Consider the following 12,542-nt stretch of genomic DNA (forward strand, 5'->3'; position numbering starts at 1 on the left):
ACCCCGGCGGGATGGGGGGGCCGGGGGAGCCCCCAGCACCTCGCCGACAGCCCTCCCGTCGCCGCTTCGCCTTCTGACGCCTCCCTCAAGCCTCCCCCGCTACCGGCTTCAGAGCCGCCTGGAAGAATTATCCCGCGGGAAAGGGCTGCCCGGTTTTTCCCAGGGATGGCGAGGGAGCCCGGACGCACCCTTCTGCTGGCACCCCGAAACCCCGCAACTCCCGTACCCCAGCCACGGTGGGGGGAGCAGCCCCAGCGCAGCAGGGCCAGGGGGCCCGGCAGAGCAGGGGTGGGGGGGAGGGAGGGATGGAGAGGTGCAGGGACTTGCCAAAGGTCGGAGTCAGAGCTGTGGCACAGCTGGGAATAAACTGCATTTCACGGGACTGCAGGAAAAGGTAGGACAGAAGGGACCTCGGGAGGTCCTCCGTCATTTTTAAAAGTGTCTCCGTTATTTAGGCACCTGGTTTCTGTTTTCAAGTCACCTAAACCCCTTAGGCACAGAGTTGTATTGAGAATCAATGGGATGTAAGCTGCGAGATGCTTCAATTCACTGCAGAGGAAGGGATGTTGGTTCCTCACCCTCCTCCTTCTCCCAGGGCATGTCAACATAGCACCGTGTGGGATGAGCAGAGGGAGCTTCTGTCGACCTTCTTGAGGTCCATGAAGCAAGGCAAGCTCTGGCTTGTGGCTAGTGTCCTCTGCTTCATGCCACTGTGGCCAGGCTGTCGCAGAGCAGACATAGCAAGGGTTTCTCCTGGTGGAGGAACTAGGGGTAGTGGAGAAGGTACTAGAGAAGATATGCCGAGTCCTGGTTCAGCACCATCTCTGTAACAGCCTTGCTACCTCCTCCATTAAATCTTCTGCCCAAGGTGTCGTTGGAGTCTGGTCTTCTTTTTCAGAAGACCTTTAGGTGAGTCAGTTGAACTCAGAAGTGCCTGACTTCCCAGTGTGGGTAGCATCACCTCCTTGCCCTGTAGTGGTGCTGGCAAATTGCTCTGACATTGTCAGCTAGAGCATGAAAGTTATTGCTACTAGTGCCAGGACATGCCCTGATGACCATTTTTGCCATCTTTCGCCTTTGAGTTGCTCTCACTCTCAAAGATGAGAACCAGCAAAGGGATTTTTGATTGACCGGGTTTCTCCCAAATGTCCCAGTGGGTGGCAGTGGCAGCAGACCCTCCAGCATGGTCTATCTTTCAGTGGAAGCCCGCATTAAATATTTGGTGGCTCTTCTTGCAAGAGAAGGAGGATTACACCCAAGATCTTGGCCAAATTTCAGTCTCAGCCATTGAGTTCTGCCTACCTAAAATCCTCCTGTTATTCCATCCTGACTCTGTGGACCAAATTAATTTGGGGGTTAAATAAGTGAAGCCTGTTAAAACCAAAGGAATTTGCAGCCATTTGCACCATTTGTTTTTCATGTCTCACCCTTAAGGCGCGTGTGTTTTCTGGGTGCTGGTTATGTAGCTGCTCCCTTGGCGGTCGGTGCGTTACAGAGTGCTTCCAAGAAGAAACCTAAACCTGCGCGTCCCTAGTCACATAACTGCCTGTCAGACCTTCCCCTCCTCTCATTTTAGTATCCTTGTGGTTATGGGTGTCAGAAGAGAGCTGGGGAGGCCCCAGTCAGGGCTGGGAGACGACGGTCCTTGTCCCTCAGGGTGACGAGCCACATGGTGCCTGCAGCCCGTCCCCGCCTGTGCCCAGTTCACTGCGGGTACAGGGCGAAAGCTGCCAAGGGCGGAGCACAGGCGCCGTGCACAGACAGACCTGCGCCGGGTGCACGAACCCGCTTTCGCTTCATTAGGTCAAGCAGCGCAAACTGCCTGTGGTGCGGACGCCGGTTGTCATCCGGTTGGGTTGCTCCTGTTTACCTTAGAGGTGGTTGAAACTGAAGCTTGCTTGAAACTAAACTGAAGGGAGAGAGATTTAAACCACAGTGGAAGAGTCCACGCAGCCTATTCTGCCAGTTTATGACATTTAGCTAGTTAGTTACTATTTAAATTAAGCAAGAACAAGTTTCCTGCAGACTCAATGCTGCCCTTCAGCAACAAGTCGTGGTAGACCTAGAGCCACTGGCATGCTTGCTACATGCGATGGAGATGGGCAGCAATGCCTGAGCTCCCAGAGACCACCTCGCCTCTCAAAATCAAAGCAGCAGGGCCGTGCTGGTGTCAGTATTTGGGCTAGGAGCAGCATGGCCTCGTGCCATGCCACTGGAGAGACACAGCTTTTGGGACCGAATGCAAGAACATCTCCAGGCGGTGCTGTCTGCTCTGTGCCCTTATGCAGCAGCTCGTTCTGCTGCGTGGTAGCTACGCGCCAAAATGATGGAGTGAGGTGAAAAACAGATGGGAGGGACTTGCCTGCCCGTGGGGAAGCACTGGCTAGCAGGACCATGGTTACGAGTTTCAGCGAAACTTCTGACCTTTGCTTTCTGCAGACCACATGAAGTCAACCTTGTCTGCGCTCAGGTTTGCACCGTTTTAGCAGCCTGCAGTGTTGTACGGGGCAGGTACTCACAGGGCACAGGCACACACAGCGGGAGGTTTCCTGCATGGCAGAGTCAAGCTGATGGTCTGGTGCCACTGTCGGATCCCGTTGCCCTGCCTCCTTCTCCTTACCGTACTCCCATTGCCTCCCTTTGCCCGTTCTGGGGTCCTCTTTGCTCAAAGGGAGCAAAGCTGTCCCAGCCCAGTCGTGCTTAATATGCCCGGCATTTTGTGGCGTGGTGGTGTGGCTGTGGCTGCACACTGGTGAGAAATAATGAGAAAGGGGTCACTTCTCTGCTTTGAGAAGCACCAAAAAGCGGGTCCAGAGCGGGTCCCTAGGAGGGCCACCAAGACAATCAGAGGGCTGGAGTACCTCTCCTACAAGGACAGGCTGAGAGAGTTGGGGCTGGTCAGCCTGGAGAAGAGAAGGCTCTGGGGTGACCTTATAGCAGCCTTCCAGTACCTGAAGGGGCCTACAGGAAGGATGGAGAGGGACTTTTCACAAGGGTGTGTAGTGATAGGACAAGGTGGAATGGCTTTAAACTAAAAGAGGGCAGATTTAGATTAGGTATTAGGAAGAAATTCTTCACCATGAGGGTGGTGGAACACTGGCACAGGTTGCCCAGAGAAGCTGTGGATGCCCCCTCTCTGGAAGCGTTCAAGGCCAGGTTGGATGGAGCTCTGAGCAACCTGGTCTGGTGGAAGATGTCCCTGCCCATGGCAGGGCGGTTGGAACCAGATGATCTTTAAGGTCCCTTCCAACTCTTACCATTCTATGATTCTATGATTCTAAAAAAATAGCTTCAGTAGAAGCGCCAACCAAGAAGCTTGCCATGCAACTCAGCTACCTCTACCTTCAAGCATAAGAAAGCAAGGAGATAAACTCTTTGTCAATCCCCTGTGAAGTACATAGGAGACCTGGGCAAAAATCTGAGTGCACAGTATCACTGGCGAAGTGCTAACCTCTCATCCCAGTATCCTCTGGCACTGCGTTACATAAAGCCATGGATTAAGTCCATCGAGTACGGGGTTGAGCTCCCCCTGATGCTACACCACTGTGCCCCAGACTGCTCTCTGCCTCCTGCCAGTGGTGAAACACCTTGTCAGGCCACTTCCCGCTCTGCTAAAAACTGATGTGGTTGAAAGGAATGACTGTGAAACCCTAGAATGTGTCTTCAGATAATATATTTTTTTATAATGCTGGATTGATAGGAAGAAAAAGGAAATTGAAATAATCTACTAAGTAACAGGGTTTAGCGGTAGGTGCAGTTTGGGGTGTTTGAAAGGCTTGTCTTCAGCGCCCAGGGTCGGTGACTGGGGAAAGACCTGCTGCAGGCGGGTGCCAGGGAGATATCTCCAAAGCAGAGGCCAGACGACAGGACCTCTTCCCCAGGAAAGCGTCCTGAGCATTTCTGAAAGCTCATTCAGCTGGTGACAGCTTTGCACTTTCTGAAAACCAGAACACAGTCCCAAATCCTGCGAAAAACCAGAGCTCGGCACTTGTTAAAAAGGAATGTCTACTTTCATGTCCATTTTCCGACATTCTCCTTAGGCAAGAGGAATCATTTTAAGATGCTGTTGAAGAGCAAAAGCAGAAGTCTGATCACAAGTGGCATGCTGAGTATATCAATGTAAAGTTGAGTCATCAAAGCCAGACTGAGATGCAGCCTTAATCCTTCTTCTTTTAATGTTTAAATATATGTCATGTAGTCTGACGTTATCATTAATAGTCTCACACCATTTGAGCAGCCGTTTTTCTTAAGAGGTTACAGAATTTCAGTATGTGTTTTGAAGTGTGTAAGATATAAGAAAGGAGAAGGGGAGAACTTTTCTTTTTTGCAATAAAAATTCCATCAAGAGCACATTCTTTTATTGTGAAGTATTTAAACAACAACAAAAAAGAAATAATAAAAAAAAAGCTTGGCAGGCTAAAAGTTTGTCCAGTCCCTAATCTGGAAAAAAAAAAAATAAAAAAGAACAAAATGAACTGTTTTTATAGTTCTATGAAAAATACACCTTAAAAATCAGCAATTTGAGAATATAGACAGGAGAGGAGGGAAAAAGTGAGAAAAGACTGCTGAAACACATGTCTATTATTAGTGAAGAGAAATTTCTCCAGCATTAGGAAAACCCTGTAGCACTGCTAAATACCCATAAAACCTACAGTGGGAGTTGCAAGAACCCGTAAAGTTGGTGGTCTCTCATCAGTGGGGTTTTTTAAAGCTATTTGGAGACTTGGCAAATGTGCATGGGTAGGATTATAGGATAGTCCTCTTGGATAGTATGAAACTGAGGAAGGATAGTGAAATGAGGTAAGAAATGAGAATTATTCACACCCAATATATATTGGCATCATATCTGTCATTGACTCAAAATTGTATTTCTTTTTGAATGTTTTTTTTTTTTTACTTGACATAGTCAATATGCACTCAGAGGGAAAAGTACTTATGACGGTCTGCAGCTTAATTTTATTCTCTTAGACTGATGACATTTAATCCTCCTCTCCTCTCCTCTCCTCTCCTCTCCTCTCCTCTCCTCTCCTCTCCTCTCCTCTCCTCTCCTCTCCTCTCCTCTCCTCTCCTCTCCTCTCCTCTCCTCTCCTCTCCTCTCCTCTCCTCTCCTCTCCTCTCCTCTCCTCTCCTCTCCTCTCCTCTCCTCTCCTCTCCTCAGCTTAAATAGGGGCTGTAACAGTGATCCAAGATCTGAAAAATATGTTTTGTCAGTGTATCTCAGCAAAGGGCAAGGGGTGAGCCCATCCACATCTCCATCAGGAGGACGTTGCTGCTGCCCAGTGGCTTTCTAGTCTATGAGAAAGAAGTGCAATGATTTCCAGAGGCAGAGCAAAGGAGGCTTGTGATAAGAGCTATATTGTTATGCTGAACATAATCTTTGCAATATATTACCTAAAGGAATAATGGAATCTACACTGTGAGAATTGTCTAAATAAAAACTGGACATCTTTTAAAAATGGATGTTACCTTTTAAGCTGTGGACTTGATGCAGGAGTTGTTGTATGAATTTTTTTTATGTGGAAAACTGGACTAAATGTTCGTACAAGATCCCTCTGGCCCTAATATCTTTGAATCCCAGTCAAGTATCTGACTTTCTGAAACATCAGTGTACAACTTAGTGGAAGCCACTGGGTGCTTGGCAGTCTTGCAGATCGGTTTGGATGAACTCCACCACAAATGGAGAGGCTCAGTTCTATCAAAACCATTTTTGTTTAAAATTTAAAAAAGCCTGAATTTCTCAGCCTAGCCCCAGTGGAAGTACTACATTACTCAGACCATTGCCTCAGTGCCTTCCTCCTGCTAAGGCCAGGTGAAAGACGTGTCTCCACTAACCTGCCAGGAGGCTTAGCCACACCGTAGCAGCTTATACAGTGACCCTGGAGCCATCAAGGCCAAGGACAACTCTTCCATTGACTTCAGCAAGAGCAGGTACAGGATTCCCACATTGCAGGGATATGAAGTATCTGGGAGGTTGAATAGCTGAGTAAGGACCTGCAGAAACCTCAACCCTTCCTCCATCTGTGAGCCAATCCACTGATTTATGCACAGTTGCACTGGCAGCTGGTCTGGCTTCAGCTCGATCTGACCTCATCCATCACAGAAACCAGTAAAAAACCTCCCATTTGTTTGTTTAGGACCTGTCTGGGGCTGGGAGGTTGTTCAGGCGGTCAGGAGAGGGGTTGTGTGTGGAGATGGACACGCGGCGCAGTCCCAACTCTGTCAAAACTCCTCTTGCGGGTTGTTCCCTGTAGCACTCCTGGTCTCCTGTGGATCCTGGCAAGCAGCAGTACCGTGTCCTTCCTTGCCTCAACCCACCTACTCCCTGTAGTCCCTGTGCCCTGCAGCACCAACAAGATGACCGGTATGAGCACTAACTCAAACTCTTCCTCCTTTAGTCAGTCAAGGCGGTGAGAGCTGAAGTGGAGACTCCGTTTATTGCTGCCCTGCTCTAAACAGTGACGGAAGTATATTCTAGGCTTTTCAAAAAATTACTCTTGACATCTAGACAAGAGATTAACAGGCTCATGCAAGCAGCCTCAAGCTTCCCCATGCCTTAGTTTCCCCATGTGCACTGAGAATCCTTTGGGCTTTGCTGATTTTCTTTTTGGAGTTTCAGGTCTCTTTTCTCAGCCTATCTCCCTCCAGCATTGCTTCTTCTCTCTGGTAAGTGAGAGCAAGCTTGTCCCTTCATAGCTGTCCCCCCCATCAGCTGGTATTCCCATTCAACCTCAAGCCCTGTCCTGTTCCTGCGCCACTTGGTTCACTCTGAAGCTCTTGGCCAACTCTGAAATGCAGATGGACAAAAGGCTGAGATGATCTTGGGTAAAGCTGTCTTCAGTGACGGTTAGTGACAAACGCCATGGCAAAACCAGAACATTAAAAATCTCTGCGGAGAAATTGTGGCAGAAAATAAAAATAAAAAAAAAAAAAAGATGAGTTGTGAGGATGCTAAAGCCTTCCACTTAATACCCTTTTGGTCTAGAAAAAGGACAGTGGACCTTAAATAGCATATAGATACAAGACAGCCTCTTTTTTAGCTCAAAGCTGTGTATTTTGGATGGAAGTTTACTTTTGTGGGTAAAGCAAGCACTTGTTTGCCAGATTTTTTTAATGGTGGCTGTTCAATGTGGTTTGCAAGATCCCAAGAATTCCCAATGATTCTTAGTGGTTACAGTACAGAGAGTGAAATTAGAGGCACATTTGTTATAAACCCTCTCCAGGTGTAAAAGAGCTTTTGATGGTGAAAAAGGAAGAGTATTACCACTGAGATTTTCATTTACATGAACTAAGTACCCACATCTTCAGTGGGCAGTCACCACAATGGTGTAGAAATCGATGTTTTGAGAAGGTAGAAGATTCCCGGGGAGGATCATTTTCATAAAGGAGGTCTTATCATCTGCTAAAGTTTTTTATTTTCTTCTATTAACCATTCATCAGAAGGTCTGAATTTACTATTAGAGTGTATCAGTAGTGTAACTTGGTATTTTTCCACAAAACTTCACGTAGCAGCTTGTTTCTGGTTAACTCTGACCTTCACGTTGGGATACGTTACTTTAAAGGCATGTTAGTGACGAGGACATGGGAGTCCAGAGTCATACTGTCTCGGAGTCATAAGATAGAAAGACTGTAAGAAACTAAAAAACCCCTAAGAAACAGGTTGAGTGCAGAGTGGTCCTACCCATGGTACATCAACCCAGCTTCTGTCAGTCAACAGCTAAGGGAACTCCTGAACTAAAGGTTGAGTTCGGACTATGGTGTTTAGTAGCCATGCTGGAGCTAGCCAGTATTACTGTTTTAAGTCCATTTGTACTCATTTGTAATTTTTTCTGCCCATAGCGATGAGTCCCATAAGTTATTTGTGAGAGAAAGGTCCTTCTTTCTTTTCTAAACTTGCTGCCTGATCATTTCACTCGTTAGTCTCTGGCCCTTGATGTTCTGAGAAACGGTGCACAATTATTTCCTCTTCATCTTTTCCATGATTCCACAAAGGTCTTTCAGATCCCCTCTGTCTTCTTTTCTCCCAAGACAAAAGGTTTTAGCCTATTTTGGCTCTTCTTGTCTGGAAATTCTTCCCTGTCTCTGGTGTCTTGTTGCCCTTTCCTGCCTTTTGTCATTCTGCTCTGTCCTCTATGAGATTGGTGCACTGGAGCTACATGCAAAAATTCTTTATATTGATCTGAAGTCTTTTCCTACTAGTCTGTAAGTTTCTCTCTGCCTTTTTAATCCCCACAGAGCACTAAGTTCTTTTTTTTAGAAAACCATCCACAGTAGCTCCAGGATCTTAATCCCAACAGTAGTAGCTCACCCAGCACTCGTTACTGTGCATATATCCCTTAGGATTGCTTTTTTCCTATAATTTATATTACTCTGAATGTTGTCTTCCATTTTATTGTGCAGTCACTTAGCATTGTTAAGTCCTTCTGAATTTCTTTGCTCACAGCTTTATTTTGGACTATTTTAGATGGCATAGAATTGTCAGAAAAAGTCGTCACCCTGCTTTGCATGTCTTATGCCTTTTCTAGAATAAATGTGAGTGTTGAGCACCAGAGGTCCTAGCAGCGCAGAACCTCTGCAGATTGGCTCCCCTTGTTGTGAAACCTGGTCATTTATTCCTTGTTCTGTCTCCTAGCCTTAACCAGTTATTAAGCCACAAGACAACCTTCTCCCTTGTTCAAGAACAGCTTAATTTTTTCATAGGTTCCCACATTTGGAAATCCAAATGAGCCATATTACTCAGATCACCATCCCGCAGAGCTCAGTGACACCCTCAGAGAACTTGATTTGTGAGACATGACTTCCACTCATAGATGCAATATTTGACTCTTCTCCATTACACCTTCTTCCCTGATGTGTTTAATATTCTTTTTTTTTTTCGGAATATTTATCAGTTTGCCTTATACAGAATCACACTTGTCTGTATTTATTTCTTCAATGAGCTGTCTCCTGAAACCGCTATTTCATTTTGCATCACGTTTATTGCTTCTCTTCTTTTGACATGGGCGGATATAAACAAGCACGTTGGCTCTGCACCGCGGCTAACTGTTCAGCAATTTCCTCTTTGGATTTCCATAGAGCTCTTGGGTGAATACCAGCTGGTCTTGTTCACTTTATCAGTTTGTTTGAAAATCTTTTCTACTGATGCTTCAATTTGAGATATCTCTTCAGACACGCTCCCAGTAAGGAAAAGCTGTAGTGTGGGATGCATCCGCAGTATTTATTTGAGCTTGCTATCACGAGCTAACACGTCTTGAGTGCTCATCTATCACATATTGATCATCTATTAGTGTGAACAGCTGTCTGGCAAACTACTTGCCTTGGAAGTGTTTGGAGCAGTTTTTATTATTAGCTTTCAGAGCTTTATGAAATTGTTCTTCAGGAGCTTTTTTTAATAGCTTTATATTATTTTTTAACATTGGCTTACCTATGTGCATGTTTTTTCTGTACTCCCATTTTGAACTTCTTTCCCATATTTTACTTCAAATAGACTTTATTCTGTTATTCATTCTATTAACATTCAGTGTTGAAAATGCACTGTTTAAACAAACTCTGCGAGTCCTGAAATCATTTAACTCCTAACTTTCCATTTCAAATTCCTTTCAGCACAACTCTTCAGTTTTGTGTTATTGCCTGTCAGCATCCTATAAGTTGAGAAAAAGCTCCATTATTTAACATATGAGAGATATGACTGGTAACCTATATGTCAGTTTACTGCAGGACTTGGTTTAGTACTAGTCAGTAAATGTATTCCTAGGTTCAACATGATATAAAATATAACCCCTGCCAAAACTCAGGCCAGTTCTGCAATACAATTTCTCCACCTTGGCCTCCTAACATGTTTCACAGCACATAAATGAATACACTGTGGACATTATCAACATTCTGACAGTATGGTCTGTGAACTTCTTACTCATATACTGATAAAGGTCCTGGTGAGTGGTGTATCAAAAAGAAACAGGGAAAGAGAAATTAGTGATGGGCTGGAGTACAGCAGTCATCTTGTGATACAGAGTTCAAAGTCTCTCTATAAAGCCCAGAAAGTTTGAGCCGCTGAAGAACTGGGGTTTGACCAGATTTTTTTTAATCCATTGTCAGATATGAATCTGCCTCAGAGTGAGAGTTTGCCTTCAGACTTGTGTTTGGGTATCCTGCTATCTTGGATGTGAATTGTTCAGTGTTGAGAATGGGGCACATCCATCCAGCTGGGTGCCATGAGGACAGTGCGAAGAGGTTCATTCTCAATTTCCATGTCTGTGGTTTGACACTTTCTCTTTTGGCTCATCATAGGAGCTGGCTGAAGATGGATTGGCTTGTTTTTGTTGTTAAATTCACTCCTGTCGCAACAGCCTGGTGAAGACACTCATAGCAGATCTGTGTCAATGCACCAGCCAGGCCTTTCTTCTCCACCATGGAAGGTTTTCTCAAGAGGGCAGAGGTACTGCCCAGCCAGGGCCATCCTCCAGTCTGCACCCAGAGGTGCACACCATGTCAGAGGACAGAGCTGTCGGCCATACTCTTAAATCACAAGTACACTCCATTGGATGGGTTTGGTCTGGGCCAAGTGAGTTTTCTCAGACAATTCCTGGGCGCACTGTGGGGATAGCCTGGGACAGGGATGATTCCCAAATGGGCCATGTGCAGGTGAGTACCATGGGGTTTTCCTTCCTTTCCTTTCTTTTTTTTTTTCTTTGGTGGGTGTGAGCAGAATTTAGCCATCCGGACCCATATTATGCTATGACAATTGACCTCATAGCTAGAAAATGGCCTTTATCTGTTTTGTTTATCATTATGCATGCATCTGGGGTCTTCACTGCTGTTCTTGAATCATCTTGGGTGTAAGTTTGAGCAAGTCTCCTTTCTTCCTCCAGCCTGCTGTACCATTAGCCTCATAGATTCTCAGCTGGGTCTGTATCTGGGAGAAAAGATAACCCAGCATGCTGGCTATTGAACAGTCAATGACATTGCTAGCCAGCTATGTCCTTTAACCAGGTTTCTGGTTGTTAAGAGGTCTCAGAAAGGTGGTCAGGGTCAGGCAGGGGTTAAAAGAAGTGAACAAGGACAGCTGCGGTCAATAGATGCGAATTTGAAGAATACCGTGGTCCAGATAAGTGAGATGAATGCCAGAAATTTGTCCAAAATACATCTAGGAACTCTTTCAAGAAGAAAATAAAAGTTTAGCCTGGGATTACATTGAAGATTAGGATGAGCAGTGACACAGGAGAGGATCTAGAACAAGGACTAGGCAGAATGGGAATGAGGTCAGTCAGATGTGGGTCAGGGATCAGGGCTCAAGCATAGCAGAGATCATGCTCAGGAGATACAACCACAACCTGGAAGGATGGTGAGGAGCAGAGAGCAATAGAAAAGACTCCTTGAATAGTGACTTGTTGAGGCAAATCTCCCACCAAACCTACAAGAAAACTCTCAGGTGCTTGGACACATTTTGTTTTTTTCCTGGCTGCAGAACACAAAATTCAGACAGAAGTCAGCACTGGTATGGAAAACTTTTTGGGATATAGCCGGGGAGCACAGAGGAGACAGTGACACAGAGACTGCAGGTCCTATGAGTAACTCTGAAAATTAGCTGTGAGCATCCCTGGTAGCACTTGACTATGTTTGTGAAACACAGTGATATTCATGGTATCAGTGGCGTTGCTCAAAACAAAATTAGCAATGGAGCTAACACACAAGAGTTTGGGTAATATCTTAGTGACATTTCTTAGCTTCTCTAAATGTAATTAAACCAACATTTTCCTAAGTGTCCAGATGTTTTCTTGGAATGTGTTCACTGTTAGTTGAGTGCTTGTTCAAAGGAGGAGCATCTTCTAGCAAAACTTTAGAAAGCAAGTTTCTAAATACTTTCTTGCACTTTTAGGTGTGATCCGAAACCATCTTTCAATTTGTTTTCAGAGGCTTTTGGATTAAACCTCATATGCAGATTTGTCAGTGCTCTCAGATGAAAAATAGTGAAGGATATGAAGTGCCAGATGGTGGTAAATGAAATTTATTGGGTTTGGAGGTAACACAGAAACCCTAAGATGAATGGACCCAGAGATTCTGGCTGCTGAAGTGTGAATGCCCATCTGTACTGAACATCAAGGTGGCTCAAATAAAGGTCAGGGACCCACATTAGCATTCTCTGTTCCACTGGTGGCTTATAAAATATTTTAAGATGCATTGAGTGGGCTGTGTAGGAACAGACTGACTAGTTTAGCAGATGTCACCACTAGAAGAATGTCTGCCATGATCTGGTGTCTTGTCCTTTGATAGCTGTCCAAAAAGCAGGCAGGAAATTGCACTGCTGAAAAATAAATTGGATATTAACACAACAGAAAGAGATGATAATGTTTCTCTTTGCGATAGTGGGCTGAGTTGATCGGAAAGCTAACCTTAGCCACCCTGAAATGGGAGCCTATTGAAACATACAGTGTGGACCTGAAATGAGTTTTCATGTGGACATTTTTATGCTTGTGCTTTCCACCCACCTTTCAGCAGAGCCAAACATGATGCACAGTTAAACAAGACATTGAGGCACTTTAGTTTTA

The sequence above is a fragment of the Opisthocomus hoazin genome, chromosome 5 (genome assembly GCF_030867145.1).
Source record: "Opisthocomus hoazin isolate bOpiHoa1 chromosome 5, bOpiHoa1.hap1, whole genome shotgun sequence".
NCBI classification, from domain to species: Eukaryota; Metazoa; Chordata; class Aves; order Opisthocomiformes; family Opisthocomidae; genus Opisthocomus; species Opisthocomus hoazin.